Below are 22,988 nucleotides of genomic sequence, written 5' to 3'. Positions count from 1 at the left end.
GGGATGGACTAGGCATTTGAAGTTTAGAATGTTATAAAGGGGGATGGACTAGGCATTTGAAGTTTAGAATGTTATAAAGGGGGAGAGACTAGGCATTTGAAGTTTAGAATGTTATAAAGGGGGATGGACTAGGCATTTGAAGTTTAGAATGTTATAAAGGGGGATGGACTAGGCATTTGAAGTTTAGAATGTTATAAAGGGGAGAGACTAGGCATTTGAAGTTTAGAATGTTATAAAGGGGGATGGACTAGGCATTTGAAGTTTAGAATGTTATAAAGGGGGAGAGACTAGGCATTTGAAGTTTAGAATGTTATTAAGGGGGAGAGACTAGGCATTTGAAGTTTAGAATGTTATTAAGGGGAGAGACTAGGCATTTGAAGTTTAGAATGTTATTAAGGGGAGAGACTAGGCATTTGAAGTTTAGAATGTTATAAAGGGGGATGGACTAGGCATTTGAAGTTTAGAATGTTATAAAGGGGGAGAGACTAGGCATTTGAAGTTTAGAATGTTATAAAGGGAATGGACTAGGCATTTGAAGTTTAGAATGTTATAAAGGGGGATGGACTAGGCATTTGAAGTTTAGAATGTTATAAAGGGGGAGAGACTAGGCATTTGAAGTTTAGAATGTTATAAAGGGGGATGGACTAGGCATTTGAAGTTTAGAATGTTATAAAGGGGAGAGACTAGGCATTTGAAGTTTAGAATGTTATTAAGGGGGAGAGACTAGGCATTTGAAGTTTAGAATGTTATTAAGGGGGAGAGACTAGGCATTTGAAGTTTAGAATGTTATTAAGGGGGAGAGACTAGGCATTTGAAGTTTAGAATGTTATAAAGGGGATGGACTAGGCATTTGAAGTTTAGAATGTTATAAAGGGGGAGAGACTAGGCATTTGAAGTTTAGAATGTTATAAAGGGGAATGGACTAGGCATTTGAAGTTTAGAATGTTATAAAGGGGATGGACTAGGCATTTGAAGTTTAGAATGTTATAAAGGGGAGAGACTAGGCATTTGAAGTTTAGAATGTTATAAAGGGGGATGGACTAGGCATTTGAAGTTTAGAATGTTATAAAGGGGGAGAGACTAGGCATTTGAAGTTTAGAATGTTATAAAGGGGGAGAGACTAGGCATTTGAAGTTTAGAATGTTATAAAGGGGGATGGACTAGGCATTTGAAGTTTAGAATGTTATACAGGGGGAGAGACTAGGCATTTGAAGTTTAGAATGTTATAAAGGGGGATGGACTAGGCATTTGAAGTTTAGAATGTTATAAAGGGGGATGGACTAGGCATTTGAAGTTTAGAATGTTATAAAGGGGGATGGACTAGGCGTGTGTGAGGTACAGGATTAGGGTCCCGCTCCAATCCATCGTTTGTGGCTGAACTGTGCTGAGCAAAGAGTGGATTACTTCTAACAGAGCCATGGCTCCAGTTCAGTCAACTCCAACCGACAGGATCCAATAAGGACGCTGCCATTAGCTATGATAATCCCCTGCCTCTTACCAGCTATCAAAGCATCATTCATCAGTAAAAAAACACACCAATACTAAAGAGACGGCCACACACATACATCATTTCAAAAGAGATTTTTATTTGGAAATGTCAGTGAGCAGAGAATAAACAAAAACCATAAAGAAATAAACAGCGATATAAATTTGAGCATATAAAATAAGTGTAACAGGGAGAAGCGCTAAACATTTTAATACAGAAGATAAAACAATAGAATAAAGAGGATTAGAAGACACATATTTATATTCATATGAGCAAGGGTGGCATTCCAGTACCATAAACAATTGATCAAAATCACAAACACAGGAAGAGGTGCAGGGAAATGGAATCACACTTTAAAAGACATGTGGGTGTTGTGTGTTAAGATTTAAAGTTTGGTGTGACCAAAGAAAGAAAGTGATTGAGAGAAAACACTAAAATATGCACGAAAAATTTCACACGCCTCTAGTTACGACTGTCTTTTGAAAGTTTTAGTTTTATTTACATCTTGGTCGAGTCAGTTTGCTCAAATCTTCGTCACTACACCACTACATTTAATATGAACAACTTATTTTTTTCTATTTTCTTCTCAGATTTTTTTCCTGAAAAATATTCAAAACATTCCAGTACTAGCCAGCTGTGTGGCTGTGGTGAGAGAGTGGTGTCTCTCTCTCAGATTGGCTGTGTCTTATTTACATGGGGGCAGAGTGTCAGTGCAGCTGAGGATTTGGCAGGGTTAAGGATGGGCTGAAAACATTATCTGTGCCCCAGACTGCTTCTAAGAGAGGAGAGGGAGGTGGTCTCTGTCCATGGTCCTGATATTGCCTTGAACGCACAGCAAGGCTTCTACAGAGGCTCCTGTAAACTGTCCATTACAGAACGTCCTACAGTGCCTGGAGTTGTAGTGTACTGAACCTGTGGTCTGGGCTGAAGAAGTGATTAGAGCACATTCACAGGCTGTCATAGCCGGAGAGATACTGTACATGTGGCAAGAGGACAGAGACTGTCCACCCTTTCCCCTCCTTATGCCTTTACCACACACCCAAACCTGGGGTCACAGGACTCTGTCTAACCCTAACCCTAACCGTAACCCACAACCCTGGGGTAGTGGTCACAGGACTCTGTCTATGAGCCTTAGAGAGGGCCACAGTGCAGAGCCAATAACACTGGACCAGCTCGGCATAACGCTAATACAACGTTACAACAAAGCTGATACAATATCGAAATAATGCTTGTTCTAAGTTTATAAAACACTGATCCATCACCTTTACACTGTTACATTATTTAAACAAAGTTCAGTTTTAATGCAGTACAGGATTCTACCAATAATGATGGAAAAAGGTTACAATCGTGGATAAATGATCTAAGTTACCACAGAATCCTGCTTGGACAAGATTTTAAAAAGCAGCTGGATATACTTTGATGGTCAACATTATAAGTAACACAAAATCAGAATCTGTTCTTATGCTTACTAGTCACATAACTACAATGAACCTTACATTTTAAAATGTTAATGCCACGGTATGCATTCTCACATGAAATTGGAATTTTGTGACGAAGTTGAGCTAGCCTCTTTCTTCAAATGTATGTTAGTGTAGGCTTATCTTCAGTGGTTCTTCATCTTTAGGATGAATCATGCAACATGTCTTGTCTACTTCATTCCTTAAAGAGCTAAAGAAAGTCCTCTAAATAAACAAGAAGGTAGTGTAATTCATGTCATCATAAGAAGCAACTACTTGGCATTTTAGAGGAACATCAAAGGTTTCAATGAAAACAAACAACCAGATGTTTTTTTCTTTAGAATGCTATAATGCAGAGCTAGATCACTATATGAATTCCAGGTACCTGAAATCCATCTGAATCCAAAATACAGCTCATGCCCTCTTCTTTTATCCACTCTTCTACCCCTCCCACTCCACATACACCACAAACCAATAACCTCTGCCTGAAGTGAGCTGTGATGACCATAGGAGTAAGAAGTACAGCAATTGCCCACTACCAACATTTTGACATATGCTCACTACATCCACAACGCTGGGAATAACAGATTGAACTATCAGATTGAATGGCATAAGACAAAGAAAGATCAAGGCTTCTATTGAGGGAGGATGCTCTGCAGTATGGGGGTAAAGGGTCTTGGTGTCCGTGGCGATTGGGTTTGGTGTTAGCTTGGCTTACTTCCTGTCCTTCTTGGTGGACTTCTTCTTGCTGGCGGGGGTCTGGGCAGCATTGGGGACGTCAACCTGGGGCATGGCCTGTGGCGGGCCCTGCAGGGCCGGCTGGGACATCATCTGCTGGGGGTTGGCTGTCAGGGTGGCCGTGCTGCCAGGTATGTAGACGTTTTGGCGGTAGTCAGGCACATGCTGCATGGGGAACTGGGCGTTGTAGCGGGGTCCAAGGGTCGCTGTCGCCTCGCTCACCTCTGAGAGAGAGATGGGAGGGAGGGAGGGAGGGAGAGAGGGTTATAGCTGGGTGTGTTGTGCTGCTGTAAAGAGAGAGTGACTCATTACTCACTGAGAGTCATTGCTGCACTGAATTGCAGCTCCAGCTCAGCACTCAGCACTGGCGTTCTGAGCCAGGCAGCCCCTCCCCACACCATATAGAACATCCACTCTCTCACACAGAGATCAGATGTAAATATCTTCACACAGAACATTCAGATATAATCAAATATCATTTAGAATTGAGGATTAGCTACACTGGCTAATCACACAGTAATAGAGAAAGAGGCAGTGCACAGGTTTCTGAGTGACTGCAGATCAAAATGATACACACTCTCAAGCAGTCAGTAAACAATACACCGAAAAATAGAAAACACATTGTTCAAATCATACAATTCTCAGGGAGAAGTACATTTTTAATCTAAAAAAATATTCATATTTTTCCGTCATTGTCTTTTGATGAACGAAAACATGTTCTATCATAGTAGCTCAAAATTGATCAGAAATTACTACTCTGCTTTGCTCTTTGCAATTTAGTTTTTTGTTCTTCCTCCTCCTTCTACCCCTATTTTTACAGTACTGTACCCTGCATCTCACAAACTTGTCCTTTGTCACTGTGATACTGTAATTCTTGTTCTTTGTTGATATGAACCTGCAACCAGTCAAAATCTATTGAGCAGTCAGTACTGTTAATAAATGAAAAGCACAATGTTCAGGGCCATACAATTAATCGATTGTACAGTATACAGCCAACAATGCACTGTACTACAGTATCCATTCTCAGACTTTCTCCTTCCCACCTTAAACAACCTGTTTGCTCTCTGAACTGGCTTATATTGGTTGTGTCGCATCATTTGAAACAGGTTAAATCAGTTTTGAGTGGATGTGTTCAATCAATGACATATGTTCTCTATTTGTATTTGATTGTTGTCACTTGTATTTACCAGTATGGATGACATGTGCATTAGAGTGCAGAATGTGTTTTGAGAATGAGAATGTGTTTAGAGTTTTGCTGAAAAGTCTAAGTGAGATCTGCAAATTGTGTTTTATCATGTGAAAGGGTTTAAGGTATTGACAACAGACTGCATAATTAGCTAAGTCCAGGCAACTGAGAACTTTGTTCAGCCAATGGGTTTTAGTGTTTTAGCAATTGAGAAAAACTGTAATGCAGTATCCACAGGTTTTTTCAAAGTTATGGTGGAAGAGGACAGAGTTTTCGTTTCCTGGGGTTTGGAAGGTGTGGTGTGTGTGATGGCTTCTCAGCTTAGTGTGGAGGAGAGGCTCTCGTTATGGCATGGTTTCAGGTGTGTTCCTGAGAATGAAGTTAAGGTGGAGGAGGTCCTGCTCTCGGTGGGTGAACAGGTAGGAGCTGAATTTATACTTCTGGAATGAACAAAGCTGTGGCTGTGTTCAAGAAAAGAGCAAATTTGGTTGGTAGGCTCATTGCTAGTGGAATATTGGTAAGGGGTGTGTTAGTGCCAATTTTGCCTCTTTTTTACCCCTTCGACCAGGGTGGTAGTTGCAAATTTGCCTCCGTTTATTACGATGATCAAGTCATCCGTAATAAACGGATGAGTTCTACGCAGATAGTTTTTGAGGGTGGGGATTTGGGGCAATAGAACTTTGCGTTAAGGTGAGGGTACATGCACCAGTGGGGGAAATCGAGGTCAATGTGCAGGGGGCAATGAGATGCAGGCAGCAGAGGCTGTGCCTAGTCATGCCAGTGATGGTGGTGTAGATGAGGCTGAGCCGAGTCAGGCTAGAGATGGTGGTGTAGATGAGGTTGAGCCTAGTCAGGCTAGAGATGGTGGCGTAGCTGAGGCTGGGCTTTGTCATGCTATGGATGGTGGTGTAGATGAGGCTGGGCCCAGTCAGGTTATGGATGGTGGTGTAGATGAGGCTGGGTCTATTCAGGTTATGCTAGTGGATGAGGAGAGTATAGTGGTGAAGTGTATGAAACTAGGGGGAGAAGGAGGGTGTCAAGTGGAAAAGGAAAATGGGGGAGAATAAAGAAGTTGGGAGGGGAGAGTTGGGAGGCCCTGACCAGAGAGGAAGGGCAAGTTGTCAGGATGGGAGATAGAGATGAGGAGGAGGAAAGTACGTCTGAGGAAGAGGATGATGAGTCTTTTTTTCAGACTCCAGAGCTGACAGCCAGTCAAGGAGAGGGGTCAAAGTACACGGTGAAGGAACTGACAAGGTTCCTGAATGAGACCAAGGGGGGAAAAGTTCATCTTGAGGCTTTTTCTTCTGATCCGAGAAAGTTTATAAGATCAGTACAACATGCTATGAAAAATGAGGGGCATGGTGTCCTCTCACCCAGGAAACGGCTTAGGTTGAGGAAGTGGGTCACAACAGTGTGTAAGGTCTACCTTCAGACACTGTTTAGCTTAATAGTTTCTTTCTGGCACTGTGGCTTTTTGAGCTTTACCATTGGTCTCTTCCTTTGCTGACTTTTTTCCCACTTCTTATGGAGACTCTTTGGGTAGGCTTGCTTAATATAAATGGCACCAGAGATGCGGGAAAGAGGAGTGTGTTGGGTGAATATGTAAAACAAAAGAAAGTACAGGTGTTCTATCTGCAGGAGATGCATAGTGATGTGGTGAATGGAGTTGATTTGGGGGATCTGGTGGAAAGGGGCAAATGTGTTGAGCCATGGGACAAATTTTAGTGCAGGGTCTGTCTGTCTGTAAAAATTTGCTCCTCAAAGGAGGTGTGTAGGGGTAGGCTGCTTGTTGTAAAAGCAGAAATTAACAACATGGGTTTTGTCTTTATAAATGTGTATGCGCCTAACACAGGGTGCGAGGGGGGTTTCTATTTGGGTGTCTTAGACAGGAACTCTCACAGGTAGTGCCTGAGGAGACACTGGTGGTCGGCGGGTGACTAGAACTGTACAATAGATTTTAAGAAAGACAGAAATGGGGAAGAGCCTCATTTAGGTTCAGTGGGAGTGATTTTCGACCTAGTGGATGTTTGTAGAACTAAAAATCCTGACAAAATACAGTATACATGGGTGAAGGTATTTGGGGCTAGGGTGAGTGCAGCCCGACTTGATCGTTTTTACATGTTCAGGAATCAGAGCAATAGGCTCTTGGGTGCTACCATTCTCCCGATGGGTTTTTTCGATCACCACCTAACCATGGCTCGGCTGTCTATTTCACCAGGGCCTCGGCATGCATCCTATTGGAAGTTAATGTAAAGCTCTTACAAGATGACACTTTTTGCTCAGGTTTGCATATTTTTGGGGGAAAGGTAGAGGCAGCAAAGAGAGGAGTATGAGTCTCTGAGTCAATGGTGTTTGCAGAACTCCCTAAACTCTCTCTGGCACAGAGGGATAAAATGGACATTCCTCTGTTGTCCCATGAACTGGCAGAGGCCATAGTGGGTTCGATTCCCGGGACCACCCATACGTAGAATGTATGCACACATGACTGTATGCACACATGACTGTAAGTCGCTTTGGATAAAAGCGTCTGCTAAATGGCATATATTATTATTATTATTATTAACCCAGATGTCCCCTGGCCATGCATCGTGGGTCGATGGACTCCCGATGGACTCCCAGTGGAGTTTTATAAAAGATTCTGTGTAATAATTGGACTGGACTTCTTTTGCGTGTTGCGTGAATGCGTCGGAGTAGGAGAGTTGCCGATGAGCTGCCGTCGGGCGGCTCTGACTGTCCTGCCCAAAAAAGGAGACTTGTGTGAACTTAAGAACTGGAGGCCTATGGCATTGCTCTGTGCGGACTACAATATATTTGCCACGGTCCTCTCTAACAGAATGAAGTCCCATATGGACTCTATAGTACACAAGGACCAAATATATTGTGTACCGGGACGGTCAATCACGCACAACTTGTTCTTAATCAGGGACATGTTGGACTTGTTGAGAGGTTCTAATGTGAACTTTGGACTGGTCTCTTTAGATCAAGAGAAGGATTTTGATAGAGTGGGCCATGAGTATCTGTATAATGTGATATTTGTTTTTGGGAAAAAGAATTTGACCAGTGTGAAGATGCTGTATGCTGGGACATCATGTAGGTCAAGCTGGGAGGGGGGCTCAGTAGGCCAGTCTGGATGAAACGGGGCATTAGACAAGGATGCCCTCTATTGGGGTCTTTATATACACTAGCCATTGAGCCTTTTTTGTAGGAAAATGCAGGGAGTGTGCTGGACAGGCATGGGTGTGTTGACAGGCATAGCCATGTCAGCATATGCAGATGACGTTTCTGTGACGGTCAGGGATGGTCAGGATATGCAGGCACTAGAGACTAGTCTGAAGGTGTACGAGAGAGCTTCATCAGCTAAGGCAAATAGGGGCAAGAGCAAAGCTCTGTTGTGTGGGGCATGGGGGGATAGGGCACCTTCTCTGCTTCCAGGGGGTTTGTAGTGGGGTTGTGAAGGGCTTAAAACATACCTAGGCTCGGAGAGGTGGGTCAGGAAGAACTGAAAGGGGCTAACTTAGGCAGTGGTGTCAAGACTGGCCAGGTGGAGGTGTTTCCTGTCCGATGTGTCATATAGAGGGAGGGTGCTGATAATCAACAACCTGCTGGCATCTTCCATTTGGCATAAATTGGCTGCCCTCAACCCCCCCACCCTGGAGAGCAGGGTTGCTGCTTTCCGATTAAAGGCGGTGCAGAGACTGCTGTACCATACTGATGTCGGCTGGAGGGAACCAGCATGCGCGCTGCTGAGGAGAGCTGACGGATTAGGATTGGACCGGCAGCTGTTCCTCGTGAAGCTGGAGAAGCTGAGTACAGCAGGTCTCTCAGACTTTTACTCTGCAGCTGAGTACAGCAGGTCTCTCAGACTTTTACTCTGCAGTGCTGAAGGCCTGGCAGCTGCTAAGGCCCACATGGGGAGGGGGTGTGGAGCCTGGGCTGTGGGTGTGGGAGGAGCCTATCTTCCACAACCCAGCCATCCCTTTGAGATTGGTTCAGTCGGCCACCCTGCAAAGGCAACTGATTGCAACGGGTTTACTAACGCTGGGTGACCTGCGAATGTTGGGAGAGGAGGGGTGGAAAACCCTGGAAGTCCAGGCACAACAAACAGGAATAACGTCTCTTAGGCTGCTGGAGAGATTCCTGGAGGAGGTTCAGGAGGCGCAGTCTGAGCCAGTAAGGGGGGTGTTTGAGCGGCCAAAGGGGGAGGAGCCACCATTGTTTCTGCCACTGCAGGAGATGGCAGAGACTGGGGACAGGCAAGGGGGTCTGGAGGACCTTTTAGATTTTAACACTCTGAGCCTGGGGTAGTTTGAAGGGGTGGGAGGTAAAACCATCTACAACCTCTGCATTAAGATAAGGAACATTAGGAGCCTAACAGGAGTGAAGGCACATCAGTGGCAGGGGCTATGTGGGTCTGAGAGGATGGTGGATTTTAGATGGAGGGGGCTCTACAAACCCCCCCAATACCAAAGAGGTCAGGGGACCTCCAGTGGAGGGTTCTACATGGAGCCCAGGCCACTAACAGCTGGTTGGCACAGATTGAACCGGGAGTCTGGCAGGGGTGTCCTTTCTGTGTTATGAGAGAAACTGTGATTCATATGTTTTCTGTGTGCGCCAGGTTATTACCATTAATGCCTCTGTTGAAATGTCTGTGTGAGAGGTTATGGGTGGTTTTTACTGTTGGAATGTTCATAATGGGGTAAAGGTATTCAAATAAGGAAAAGGCTAACAAGGAGGAACAGGGTCAAAGGTGGAGGGATAACAGACCCTTTACTATTATTTAATGGGATGGTGGTGAGGTTTTAATGACATGAGAATGTTTCATTAAAGAAAGACAAAATCTCTCTCTCTCTCGTATATTGAGGTAACATTGTGAGGTAGCTAAAGACAGAGAAGGCAGGGGGATTTCTGGGAGATGTAGGCAGCAGACTCACCATTGGCAGCAGCCATCAGAGCCTGGATCTGCTCATCCTCGGTGGGGGGGTTGGGCCAGGGTCCTGTCCCAGCTACGACACCACCTGCCCCCTCAGGATGGGGGCCAGCTCTGGAGGAGAGGAAGGGGAGGAGTTAGTATAACAGATACACACAAATCTCTCTCATCCACTGTGTCCCGCACTCTCTCATGAACACACACACTCTCATATAATGTGAACCTCTCTCTCTCGCTCACTCTTTCACACAGACACAAAACAGAGGACACTCTGTTCCCATCATGATTGTCAGCATGGCAACACTCAGCCTCCAGCAGCCATTTTGAGTGGGCAGTGGTCCCGGAGCATCACTGAGCACAGACAATATAGACGCTGGGAGAAGACCTTAGAGCAAGACGTGCTATAGATGCTATTAGGTAGCACAGATCCACAATATGCAAGCTGACACACACACACTCAATCACACAGAGTAAGGACTAACTGAGCTGATTGGATGCTATGTGTCTTGTACACATGCAGTGTGTTACTGTGTGGGTGGGAGAGTGAGAGACAGAGAGAAAGGGAAAAAATAGGGAGACGACGAGAAAATGTGTGCATGTTTTTATATTGGAGAGTGGCTGAAGATGATCTGATATTATATGGTTCTTCTCAATCCCTTAATTTACCCATCAAATATGTTCAAATTTGAAATGCAGGATTGGGGAGATACGTTGAATTTAGTTTGCTGGGTTCATTACAGCCATAGGGGAGTCAGTAACACACACATACGCTAGCAAAACCACATACACTCACACACAAACAGACAGATAGACAGAAACAGACGGACAGAACCACAGGAACACGTACATTTACACTACGAATAACAGGACAAGCTACACTGTTCAGCGAAGCCTAACAACCGAAAGTATAAAACAAACACCACAAAGCCTCAACCCAGTTCAGCTACACAGCTAGATCGCAAGAGCATGTACAGATTATCAGACACTCAAAAGCCAGAAGCCAGGCTTGACTACACACAGCTGCACCAAGCCTACAGTCAGTCAGACAGCATCACGTATAAGACCAGGGGGCCACCTTGCACACTCAGCACAGCCCACTCTGCTCTACCTACTCCACTCTACCTCGCCTTCCCATACGGTGTCCATATCTCCTGGGTGCTGGTGCTGTACCTGTATGTGCTGAAACACAGACAGGGAAACAGTTCTGGCCGTCACTCCTTCAGCCCCATGCCAATCAGATGGACTCCTTCATTAGCCAACAAGGTTCCTTTTCAGTTTCTAGAAAAGGAACTACAATACAATGGTGTGTCACATTCTATTTTGTGCCGCCACGAAATAGAAATTGCGCAATGACTAATAACGTTAAGGAATCTACTGTCTCACTTTCTTTGAATGATACAGTATGCAATCAGTGGCTAATAACTCCAAGACACTCAGACGCTCAACATTTGCTCCACCAATAGAGCCACAACCTGTTAATCAAGATGTATCAGATAATCCAAGCGTCTTCTACAAAAGCAAATGAGGCAGCAAGTCACATCTACCATTACTGTCTGAAATGACAATACAGTGTGAAAGACATTGCTAATCTAAAGCAGGCCTTATACTCACAAGACTACCACAACCAGAGGGCTGCCCCTACCTCTACTCTAGCGTACTTCTAACCTCACCCACACAACAGTCATCCGATCCGATCTCTATTGATTGATTTCTTATGGAAGCACACTGACAACGAAACAATCATCACACTATCTACAGTATAAATCACTTCCACTCAACTACTACTGAAGGACTCACAACTACTATCACAACTACCGTATAACAACCATTAGATGACCCGTTATTCAGTGTTATTGGATCTGTGTGGAGAGTAGTGGGGCACCAATGTGTACTTTCTGTTCAAACACACAACTGCCTAAATCTTCATGTCTTTCAATGGAATGCATATCGTAGGCACAAATTATTAATTCACATTGTGGAAATTAAATTCAATTGTGAATGCGTATAGGAATGAGGGTGTGCGTGTGCGTGCGTGTGTGTGTGTGTGCACGTGTGATGTATATGTTCAAAGAAGTTGAACACCTACCCACTGGGTCCAGGTCTCTGTCCCTGCTGGTTTAAGCGCCAGACATTGTTGGGTGGATTTTGCTGGAGAGAGAGGAGATACTGTTAGAGAATGCCATGACATGATGGCATGCAATCTTCAGTCATCAGCACTGGTAGCCATTTGGTCCTTCAGTGGGCCAAGAAGAGACAAGATGTCACATGGGATAGAAGACAAGAGGGAAAGAGACAGTGCTAGAGAGAGAGATAGAGAAAGCAGTGTGAGAGAACATGTGAATTATTGAACTGACTATTTTGCCAGTGACGTGCTTGAGCGAGTCCACTGAGAGGAAGGATCAAACATACTCCTGTTACAAGCAACTTCAAAACAAGCTTAATAATGCTAAATATTTAACCACAGTTCTCCCAATTTATTGACAAAGGAGGTTTCCACTCAAGCTATATCTGCTATAGATTAGGAAATATATCATTCCAAACCCTGGATCATTAGCCAAAGCCAGGCTGAGGGAGAGAGACACCAAAGCCAAAAAAGAGAGAGAGAGCGAGAACGAGAGAGTCCGTCAGTGGGGCAATAATCTGCAGCTCTGCCCTGCCCCACTGATCCTCTAAACCCTGGGCTGGATTACACAGACAGAGCCCTGCCAGGCTTGCAGCCTAGCGAAGCCCTACGGCCAGGCCTGTAATAATCTCATACACTGGACTACTCTCTATGAATGGGTGATGTGCCATGCAGGAGATATTACTGTACTTTCACATGAAGCAAAGAGGGGTCATGAAGTTCAATAAACAGATATGTTCAGCGATATATGACAAATATAGGTCTGATTAAAAGCAGGTCAAATATGTGAATGGTATACAGCAAAAAACTCTCCTCTCTATGAAGGTGTATTTCCATCTATTTATGACTGAGGCTTGACTCAGGGAGTTACCAATTAAAGGGATGAGTCACATAAAGTCAGACAGAGAGAAAGTCAGACACTCTGTATGGTGAGGTCATGAGTGGTGGCTACTGGCTATAGGTTCAATGCAACAACCCCAATCTATTAGCTTTACCTCATTCAATAAGCAGTCAAAGGTCAACAGCTGACCTCAATATCCTCATTATTATGACCCATACTGCCACATACCCCCACATCCTACTCACCATGTCCCTCCCCATCCCTGTCACTGTGCAAACGAACACATGTTGAGTGAGAACACCCTCAGTGTAATAGCATGTCTAGCACAGAGAGCGTTCCCCCCACAGTCATATGAAATATTCAGTCTCCTCCTGGCAGACAAGAGGATACACCACTGGGATTTAAGCACTTAATCACAAACAAAACATTCTGTACTTCCCTGAGAATTCACAAGTGTCTTTAAATCCCTAAGTATTTTCCTGAGAGGTAACCACAAGTGGTTTAACATCTAAACACCCACACACATTCACACATACAGAGATGCACTCTTACGTTTAAGTCTTGACATGGTCTTATCTCATTAGTTTGAGAGAGCCCTCACATAGGCTGCATTGCTATTGCATTTGTCCCTGTCACTGCTGCCCCCTCCCCTCCAACTTTATGTAGCGCAGCGACCTGTCCGTGTTGAGCTGCAGGTGGTGGTCTTTATGAGAGTGGGAGTAAAGGGCCTGCTTGGGGCCCAGGCCCAACCAAGTCAGGTAGCCTCTGTGTCTCATCCAGCGCATCATCACACTAATGCTTGTCACCAAACACATAATCGAGACACAGTCCAGATAGCCAATCAGAGCCAGGGTAAGGCCAGAGCCCTGCTGAGCTGGGAGGACGTGTCTGCACCCTTCTCAGACACAGTGATATTGACTGGCACACTGGTAGAGAGAGCAGGCTTGCCACTGTCCTGCACCAGCACTGAACGTAGCATCTTCTTCTTCAAATCTATGGGCCGTGCGCATGGAAGAGCCCTGCGTCCCTCCCAGAGAGGCTGTAGAAGAGTCAGGCGTTGTGCCCACTGTCTGGGTCCCCACACACCACCCTGTTGACCAGGGGCCTCATTTATAAAAATGTTCTTAGATTTATACTTGAACTTAGTCTTAAGATCATTTCCGACAGTGTGTTTATGTTGGATTCATAAAAGATACTGAGCATAAAAAGCCTTGCCTAACCAGGTTCTAAGAAGCCCATTTGTAACTTATGCACCTGTGATCTATAAATCTCAAATTAACTTCAAATTGACGGCACCTCATCGTGCTTTACAATCCGCAATTTCTGTTTATAGAATGCTAGCGCAAATGAGGGTTTAGTCAAGAATAGCCATGGATCAAAAGAGAAAAGCTAACTTTTTGTAAGACGAGATCACAGCGATGGTAGAGGAGATTGAAGACAGGCAACACGTATTATTCGCTGGACTAAATAGTGGGTTGACAAACAAAGCCAAACAGGTATCTTGGGAGTCTGTCGCCGCTGCAGTGAACCAGGTGGAGCAGCAAGACAGAACTGTGGCTGATGTGAAAAATAAATGGTCTGACATCAAACTGCAAGGGAAAAAAATCATATCCATACATAACCAGCAGGAAAATCACCTACATCAAGTCTAGACTTTTGACATTCCCACGTCAAAGTAAAGTTGTATAAATAACTACTTATACGTGGTTTTCTGCATAAGTCATTTTTATAAATGCATAAGTCTATTTTATAAATGTATGGTCCAATTGGAGCTCTGCACCTAGAACACATTCACCTGCTCATGGTCGAGGGCACGAATGGCATGCAGGTCACCGTTCTCAAAGTTTATGTGGTCAGAAGTTTACGTGGTCCTTCTGTGGCTCAGTTGGTAGAGCATGGTGCTTGTAACGCCAGGGTAGTGGGTTCGATTCCCGCGACCACCCATACGTAGAATGTATGCACACATGACTGTAAGTCGCTTTGGATAAAAGCGTCAGCTAAATGGCATATATTATTATTATTATTATTATATTATGTAGACCAAAGAGGACACGGCCGAGCCTTGCACCTCAAGATCCAGGATGGAGAAGGAGAGGTGGGCGTTCTGGGCGAGGTCCTGGTCGAATGGAGTCACAGTCAGGATGAGAGCACCATGGGCATTGTTCTCTGCTATATCAACAGAGTAGGAGGACTGAGGGAAGAGGGGGGGAGCCGGAGTCTGTGGCTGTCACTGTGATGGTGTATTCAGTCACTGCCTCTCGGTCCAAAGGACCATCTGTAACCAGGCCATAGTGCTCCTCAGAGGGGGTATCAACCTAAATTAAAGATCAGAGGGAATGCGGACGTCAACCTCCCCATTTCTACAAGTGATGAAGGCTATAACAGTGTCTGATTATACGTCCTCCTGGACCACTTTAGATCATGCATTTATGATTATCTTTGGGTTGTTGTCGTTCTTGTCATTGATTTTGACTTGAATGTGACAGGAGCCTTCCATGGCGGGGGCTCTGGCATGCACAGTGATGTCATAAATGTCAGCCATTTCATACTCCACCTCTCCTTTCACTCGGATCAGTACTTACTAAAGAGTTAAGATATTTCCCCATTAAGACCAGAATCAGAGCCAGATGCCCTGAGTTTAGTCAATAATGTGCTTGGTGGAGCGTTTTCCAACAAACTAGCTGTTTTCATTAGCTGGTCAAGTACTGGAGCATTGCCATTGACATCTAGTATATTAATAAGAACAGAAGTAGTCCCTGATTTCTCAGGTTGTCCAACATCTACAGCCGTAAGAAGCAGGTGGAATACTGAGTGCAGCAGGTGGAATACTGACTGCAGCAGGTGGAATACTGACTGCAGCAGGTGGAATACTGACTGCAGCAGGTGGAATACTGACTGCAGCAGGTGGAATACTGTCTGCAGCAGGTGGAATACTGAATGCAGCAGGTGTAATACTGACTGCAGCAGGTGTAATACTGACTGCAGCAGGTGGAATACTGACTGCAGCTGGTGGAATACTCACTGCAGCAGGTGGAATACTGAGTGCAGCAGGTGTAATACTGACTGCAGCAGGTGGAATACTGACTGCAGCAGGTGGAATACTGACTGCAGCAGGTGGAATACTGAATGCAGCAGGTGGAATACTGACTGCAGCAGGTGGAATACTGACTGCAGCAGGTGGAATACTGACTGCAGCAGGTGGAATACTGACTGCAGCAGGTGGAATACTGACTGCAGCAGGTGGAATACTGACTGCAGCAGGTGGAATACTGACTGCAGCAGGTGGAATACTGACTGTTTTTCACTGTCCAGAGGTTTCTCCAGTAATAACTCGGGGGATTTCCTGCCATCACTTTTTTATTCAAATTTCAATATGAACAAGTCGTTAGGACTGAGGATGTATGTGCGAATGAGTTCATGTCTACATCTAGATCCGGTGTGCTGACCAGACGAAACCTAGTGCCCGTTGCGGTAGCCTCAGACACTTCAAGATAAATATTTTTTGATGACAAAACGGTGTAATTCCTGAGGGTTTTGAAAAAAAAGTTGAACAGTAAGAGAACATGGCAAAGTTAATGCACAAAGACGTTCTCTGTCCATAGTTTGTTTGATTACTAAAACTCACGTTCACGTGGTAAAAGATTCAGAGACAACTTGTGGGTTTCCGTTCACATGAATTAGTACGCCGAGGCCCAAGTCCTTCGCTATGTCCCGACAAAGGCCCCCGGTTTTAAATCCTCCAATACGGAATAAGAAAGTTCAGCAGGAAGTGATGCGCTGTATAAAGCGGAGAGGAGAGCCAGAGCACAGGCCATCCCAATGCCTTTCTTCTTGTCTCCAAATCTCAGATTGTTCAACTCCTCATGTCGGGGGAATATCCTATTTTATCATTGAACCACGCAGTAACAAAAATAACGCTCCAAGAGCTACAACTACTTTCAAATATGATAATTCAGAGGAAATAAAAAATAAGGTAACACCGATTCCCTTCCACGCGCAAGGGTCCTATGGCTTCTGAAAGGACACTTTTTCAGAGGAGGTGCATGGGTCTCCAAACAAAGGCAGGAAACTCTCCAATTGCAGGACAATATAAGCGGCTCTCATTAGTTGGGCCACATCCGCTACACACGCGCGTGCAGTCGAACACACACACGCGCAAGTCCACACACACACACCAAAACGAGTTATGTACACCGAAATAAAAGATGAATAGGCCCAAATAAAAATGAAAGGATGAGGGAGGTAATAATAATTGACAATACAACTTTATCTTCGTTTTCTCTTGGTCTTACGGGAGAAAAAAAATGTGCAAAAGCTTTGATAAATCTGGTAAAACTTTTTGCCACCAGGAGACAAATTCCATGAGTCCTCACAACTATAAACCTAAACAATATAGATATTATTATATAATTGCCACGAAAGTAACAGTTTTCGTCAATTGAGTCATTCAATAAATATTTTAAATTGACACAAACATATACGCAACGGAACATACCACATTGATAAATAAATAACATTGCACTGTCCTAATTCCTATGAAACAATTGAGGGTTGAGTACTGACTGGATGTATAGCACTTCGTTCAGTCTATGCTCACCTGTTGGCTCTCGAACGTCCACGTACTATGAGGTAAAGATGCGTCAAGCACGTTTAACATTTCCTTAACGTCAATGGTGCTGCTGGGCTTAACGAGGGTGAAGTCACTGAACGCTGACAAGGACAACAACAGTTATCTGCGAGGTCCCAGATCTGGCTGGAGAGCCACCATCCAAGGCTGTCAACAACAGTTGGTATGCTGCCTTATTTTCTCGGTCCAGTGCGTTCACCAATACTAATTCAGACACTTTTCTTCCACCACCAATATCCTGTACTTTCAAGCTGAAATGTTCGTTTTTGCTGAGAGTGTAAGATTTTAAAGAATTGTCCCCACCGTCAGGATCCTGCGCGCTCTCCAAAGAAAAGCGCATAACAGGGGCGGTAGATTCTGCGATTTTCAAAGTCCGCTCTCTTGATTGAAATTGTGGAGCATTGTCATTTATATCCTTAATTTCAACTTCCACTCTGTGGAGCATTAGAGGATTCTCAACGATGACTTCTAATGGCAAGAGACAACTGATGCTTTGTCCGCACAGACTATCTCTGTCAATTCTATCGCTCACAACCAGGTCGCCCTTACCCAAATTCACACTGAAATACTGCTTACCAGCCACGGAGGCTATCCTCAACTTACGATCAGAAATCTCAGCTCCATCCAAATTTAGATCTTTAGCTATATTCCCAGCCACGGATCCCACGCTAAATTCCTCTGGAACAGTGTAACGAATCTGTGCTCCTGTTGTATTCCAAGACAAAAAGCAACTGAACAGCCATAGCACTTGTCCTCTCCGATCGCGCAGATGCGACCTCTCTTTCAATGTGAATTTCCTCATATTGCTGTAACTGGAAAAAAATAAGGCGTGAAAAACATGTTTAGAATAAAATATTGCATGGAAATTGTTATTGATCACATCTCCTTTTTAGCCAGGTATCTAATTCCACTGTGAATGAATGGGTGAGCACATCTCCGTCTCTCCCAGCTCTATGCATTGTATGGGCTGCGCTGCTGATGATGGGGGAGGGAGTAGATCTTTTTGTACAGTTAAGCATGCTATTGGGGCAGAGCACAGCAACGTTTAAACAAATTAAAAACCGAGTGGCTGTTAAAGTCATAGCCATCTTTCTGTCATAGGTGTCAGCGTTTCAAACTTGTTAACACACAAGTGCATTCGTGATGAAATGGAGATTGTATTCATGATGAAATGGAGATGGTATTCATGATGAAATGGAGATGGTATTCATGATGAAATGGAGATGGTATTCATGATGAAATGGAGATGGTATTCATGATGAAATGGAGATGGTATTCATGATGAAATGGAGATTGTATTCATGATGAAATGGAGATGGTATTCATGATGAAATGGAGATTGTATTCATGATGAAATGGAGATTGTATTCATGATGAAATGGAGATGGTATTCATGATGAAATGGAGATTGTATTCATGATGAAATGGAGATGGTATTCATGATGAAATGGAGATGGTATTCATGATGAAATGGAGATGGTATTCATGAGGGAATGCAAAATGACTGCTTTCCCTGGACAGCTATGATTTTGAAATAATGACAGTGAGGATAATCATCGCAATAGCCCTTTATCTGAAGGTCAAAGTAAATAATTGAAAACGAATTGAAAATGGACCTATGTCTAGCAGACGTGTGGTATAAACAGCAGAAACAATATAGCAAGCGAAGGGTTTCCTGGCCTGTAGAAAACGATTGTCCCTGTCCATGGTGATGAAATGTGAAAACCGCTCTCTGCTGGCAGAGGTAAACAAATAACCCCATTCCTGAAAGCATATACATGCTCATTTCTTACTGCTCATTTATGTCACAGATATAATTTATATCACATATATAATTTTAAATTTGAGTATCATTTCATTTGAGTATAACACTTCTCACTTGCGTTCATAAAAATCATACAAATACTTAATTTCCGTGAGCCTGTTTAATTGTGAAGTTCTTTAAAACTCCGGGTTTTACATAGCCTGCCTGTTTTGATAACGTTCAAGTGAAGAAATATGCCAAAGATAAAATGTTAGTTTCGATTAAGGAAATAGCATGTAGGCCTCGTTGAAAGCATAACATGCGGTTAAAGAAGGGAAGAGACAAAGTATGACGTGAAAAAAGCTTGGATCAAGTTATTTTATCTTAAAATTGTGCTTCACATTTAAGGAGAGAAAAAATAACATTGAAGTCATTCTATTCCTATACTCACGTTATAATTTTTTCTGATATTACGTCACTGAAGTAAATGCTTTTACTATGGGCTCACCTGTTGGCTCTCGAACGTCCACGCACTGTCTGGTAAAGATGCGTCAAGCACGTTTATCATTTCCTTAAAGTCAATGATGCTGCTGGGCTTAACGAGGGTGAAATCACTGAAGATTGGAGAGAGACGACCTGAAAGACTGGCTCTGAGACAACATGTCCCCTCCCAGGACCTCTACATACTTAATAGGGCCATCAGTGTTGAGCTGGATCTGCAGGTTCCTGTTGGGATTCTTGTATCCATCAGAGTCAGCCCGTCTGATACAGCAACTCGAGCTGCTCCTACTATTTCTAACGCACTTCACCAAAAAGACGCTAAGCGTTAACAAAGACAAGACGGATACAGAGGTCAGAGAGATTATCAAATAAAAGGTGAATTTACTGTTTTTCCTGCTGGGCTCTGCATTTTTCAGGCGGTATTCCGATATGGGCTCGTGTTGCCAGTCCTCTTAACAGTATATTGACTGTGACTGTGGTGGACTGGACCGGCTCCCCGTTGTCCTTCATCTCTATAAGCAGCCTCTGAGAGGAGTCATCCTGCTCTGAAACAGCGCGTTTTGTCCTCACCTCACCTGTGTAAAGATCCACACTGAACAGAGACGAGTCTGTGGCCTCTGCCAGCCTATAGGAAATCGATGCGTTGTGGCCTGAGTCTGCGTCCACTGCGGATATCTTAGTGGCGAAGTGGCCTGCTTTAGCGGACCGGGGCATCTTTTGATGGGAGACAGAGGCCATGACAGCGGAGGGGTAAATAACAGCGGGGGCATTGTCATTCTGGTCCATGATAAAAACATGGCGTTCCTGCTCAGAGACGGAGAGCCGTGATCCTTTGCCTGCACCTGGATCTGAAACACTTTCAGTTTCTCATAGTCAAACGAGCGCACGCTGTAGATGCTGCCGTTATCGGAGTGTATGTAGATATAGGAGGAGACTGACACGTCTTGTACTTTAGAGTCTAATATAGAATAGGAGATCTTGGCATTTTCACCCATGTCTGTATCAGAGGCGGACACTGAGCGCAAGATAGATCCCGGGGTGCCATTTTCTTTAACATAAACAGTATACGAGGGCTGGGAAAACACTGGAGGGTTATAATTTACATCTAATATTTCCACAGTCACGGTTTTCTTTGTAGATAAAGGTGGGTACCCTGAATCAACTGCGGTTATGACAACATCATACTCCGGGAACGTCTCTTGGTCAACAGTGCGTAATGGTTGGAGACGGAGGGCTTCAGGGTGAACGGTGAGCCCGGTGTTATGATTAGCTTTACTTTGCCATTCTCACCACCGTCTATGTCTTTAGCGCTAATCAATGCAATAACCATTCCAGGGGAAGAATTCTCCGGTATTGGACTGGTGAGTGAGGCTATAATCATTTCAGGGGCATTATCATTAACATCAGGAATCTTTATCTTTATACTGCATTGTCCCTCCATTTGTGGATTGCCTTTATATTTTGCCATTATGTCGAATTTATGCAAATGTGTTTGTTCATAATCAAGCTGCCCTTTGATAGTTATATCTCCAGTATTAGAATCAACATAAAGTAATGACATTATTGTATCGGGGGTTTGGTCTGCAAATAAATACTACTTCAAATTGGGGTGCGTTATCGTTAATATCTAACACCATGACCGTGATTTCAGAGGTGCCAGATCGTGCAGGATTCCCTCCGTCTACAGCGGTGAGCACAAGCTTATGAACTGCATTCTTCTCTCTGTCTAATGAAGTCTTTAGCACAAGCTCTGGTATTTTTGTGCCATCTTGGGTCTTCACATTTAACAAGAACTTATCATTATCACTGACACTATAGGACCGTAAGGAGTTAGAAGCTACGTCATGTGCGCTTTCCATTGTGAACTTCGCACCTGCAGTGATAGACTCAGCTATTTTCGAAACCCTTTCATTTGTAAGGAAACTCGGGAAATTATTATTTAAATCCTGTATATCGATGTTAATGCGATTGAGCTGTAAGGGATGTTCAACGATAACCTCCAATGGTAACATACAAGGGACGCTCTCTCCACATAACTCCTCTCTGTCTATCCTCTCATTGACAACCAGTTCACCCTTTTCCAAATCCACACTGAAATACGGCTTACCAGCATCAGAGGCTATCCTTAGTTTACGGTCATAAAGCTCAGGTATTGCCAAACCAAAGTTCTTAGCTATATTCCCAACAACAGAGCCCACGTTCAATTCCTCAGGTATGGTGTATCGAATCTGTGACTCTATTGTATTCCACAGGAGAACATATTGATAAATCCAGAACACTTGCCACCTCAGAAGGCCACGAATACTAATTGTCATTTGTTCCATTGAGTCAGTCTCCTGTTCGCAGGAAATACCATCACACAATATGGAAATAAAAATGATTCACGTAAACATTTCCACGAATTTCAAACAGACCGTGTTTTGTTTCCAGTCAGTGCATGATTAGCTCCCACATCTGAGCATTGTAGGCTAAGGGATGAGATGCTGAGGCTAAGGGGGGGGAGTAGATCCCTTTGTAAGGCTCTACACAGTATTGGTGCAAAAAAACACTCTGCTACAGACCAATCACTGGTTCACTTGATCTTAAAGGCACACTATGTTTAGACTGGAGAAGAACGCTTAAAACGCAGAAACATATGAGCAGCACAATGTATTCACTCACAATAAAACATGTTACTTTGATTCAGAAGTAATAAAGGTGCTATTTTACTAAACATATGTGGTAATTTTATAAATGCTGAATTAAATAATAAATAATGAATGCATATATAGGCCTATATTATGTTTATTATCATTAATAGTACTATTATTAATGTTATTATTTTAGCAGAACTGTATGCTTTTAAGCCCTCCGTTTAGTGTAACTCTTTCTGCCGTCGTGTGGCAATGAGAGTGAAGCACAGCCTAGTGGTGTTCTCATAGCGCGTCATAAGGAGCAGGAAGCCAGTCTCTCTCATCCCCGCAGTAGCCTGCTCAATCTGAACCGGAGGGGGGAGTAACGGGCTGGGAATGAAAGGATCGTGAGAGAGGGAATTGAAGAGGAGGATAGAGGTTTCACGCACACATACACGAACACATGCATGCACACGAACACACACACATGATTTAGTAGTGTGTATTTACAAAGCAGTAGTACATACACTGAGTGTACAAAATATGAAGAAAACATACACTTTCCATGACATAAACTGACCAACTTGACACAACTGTGGGAAACATTGGAGTCAACATGGTCCAGCATTCCTGTGGAAAGCTTTCGACACCTTGTAGAGTCCATGCCCCAGACAAATTGAGGCTGTTCTGGGGGCAAATGGGGGTGCAACTCAATATTAGGGGCGGCAGCGTAGCCTAGTGGTTAGA

At 43.8% G+C, this 22,988-nt stretch overlaps 2 pseudogenes; both read right to left on the bottom strand.

Annotated features, from left to right (window-relative positions):
- Nucleotides 1-1,566: 1,566 nt before the first annotated feature.
- On the bottom strand, nt 1,567-22,568 carry LOC118391380 (protocadherin gamma-C5-like; annotated as a pseudogene).
- Nucleotides 11,951-16,371, bottom strand: LOC127906322 (protocadherin gamma-C5-like; annotated as a pseudogene).
- Nucleotides 22,569-22,988: the final 420 nt, after the last annotated feature.

The sequence above is a fragment of the Oncorhynchus keta genome, chromosome 12 (genome assembly GCF_023373465.1).
Source record: "Oncorhynchus keta strain PuntledgeMale-10-30-2019 chromosome 12, Oket_V2, whole genome shotgun sequence".
Classification (NCBI taxonomy): Eukaryota; Metazoa; Chordata; class Actinopteri; order Salmoniformes; family Salmonidae; genus Oncorhynchus; species Oncorhynchus keta.
Note: the sequence above shows the minus strand (reverse complement) of the source record. Positions and strands in the feature narration are given on the sequence as shown.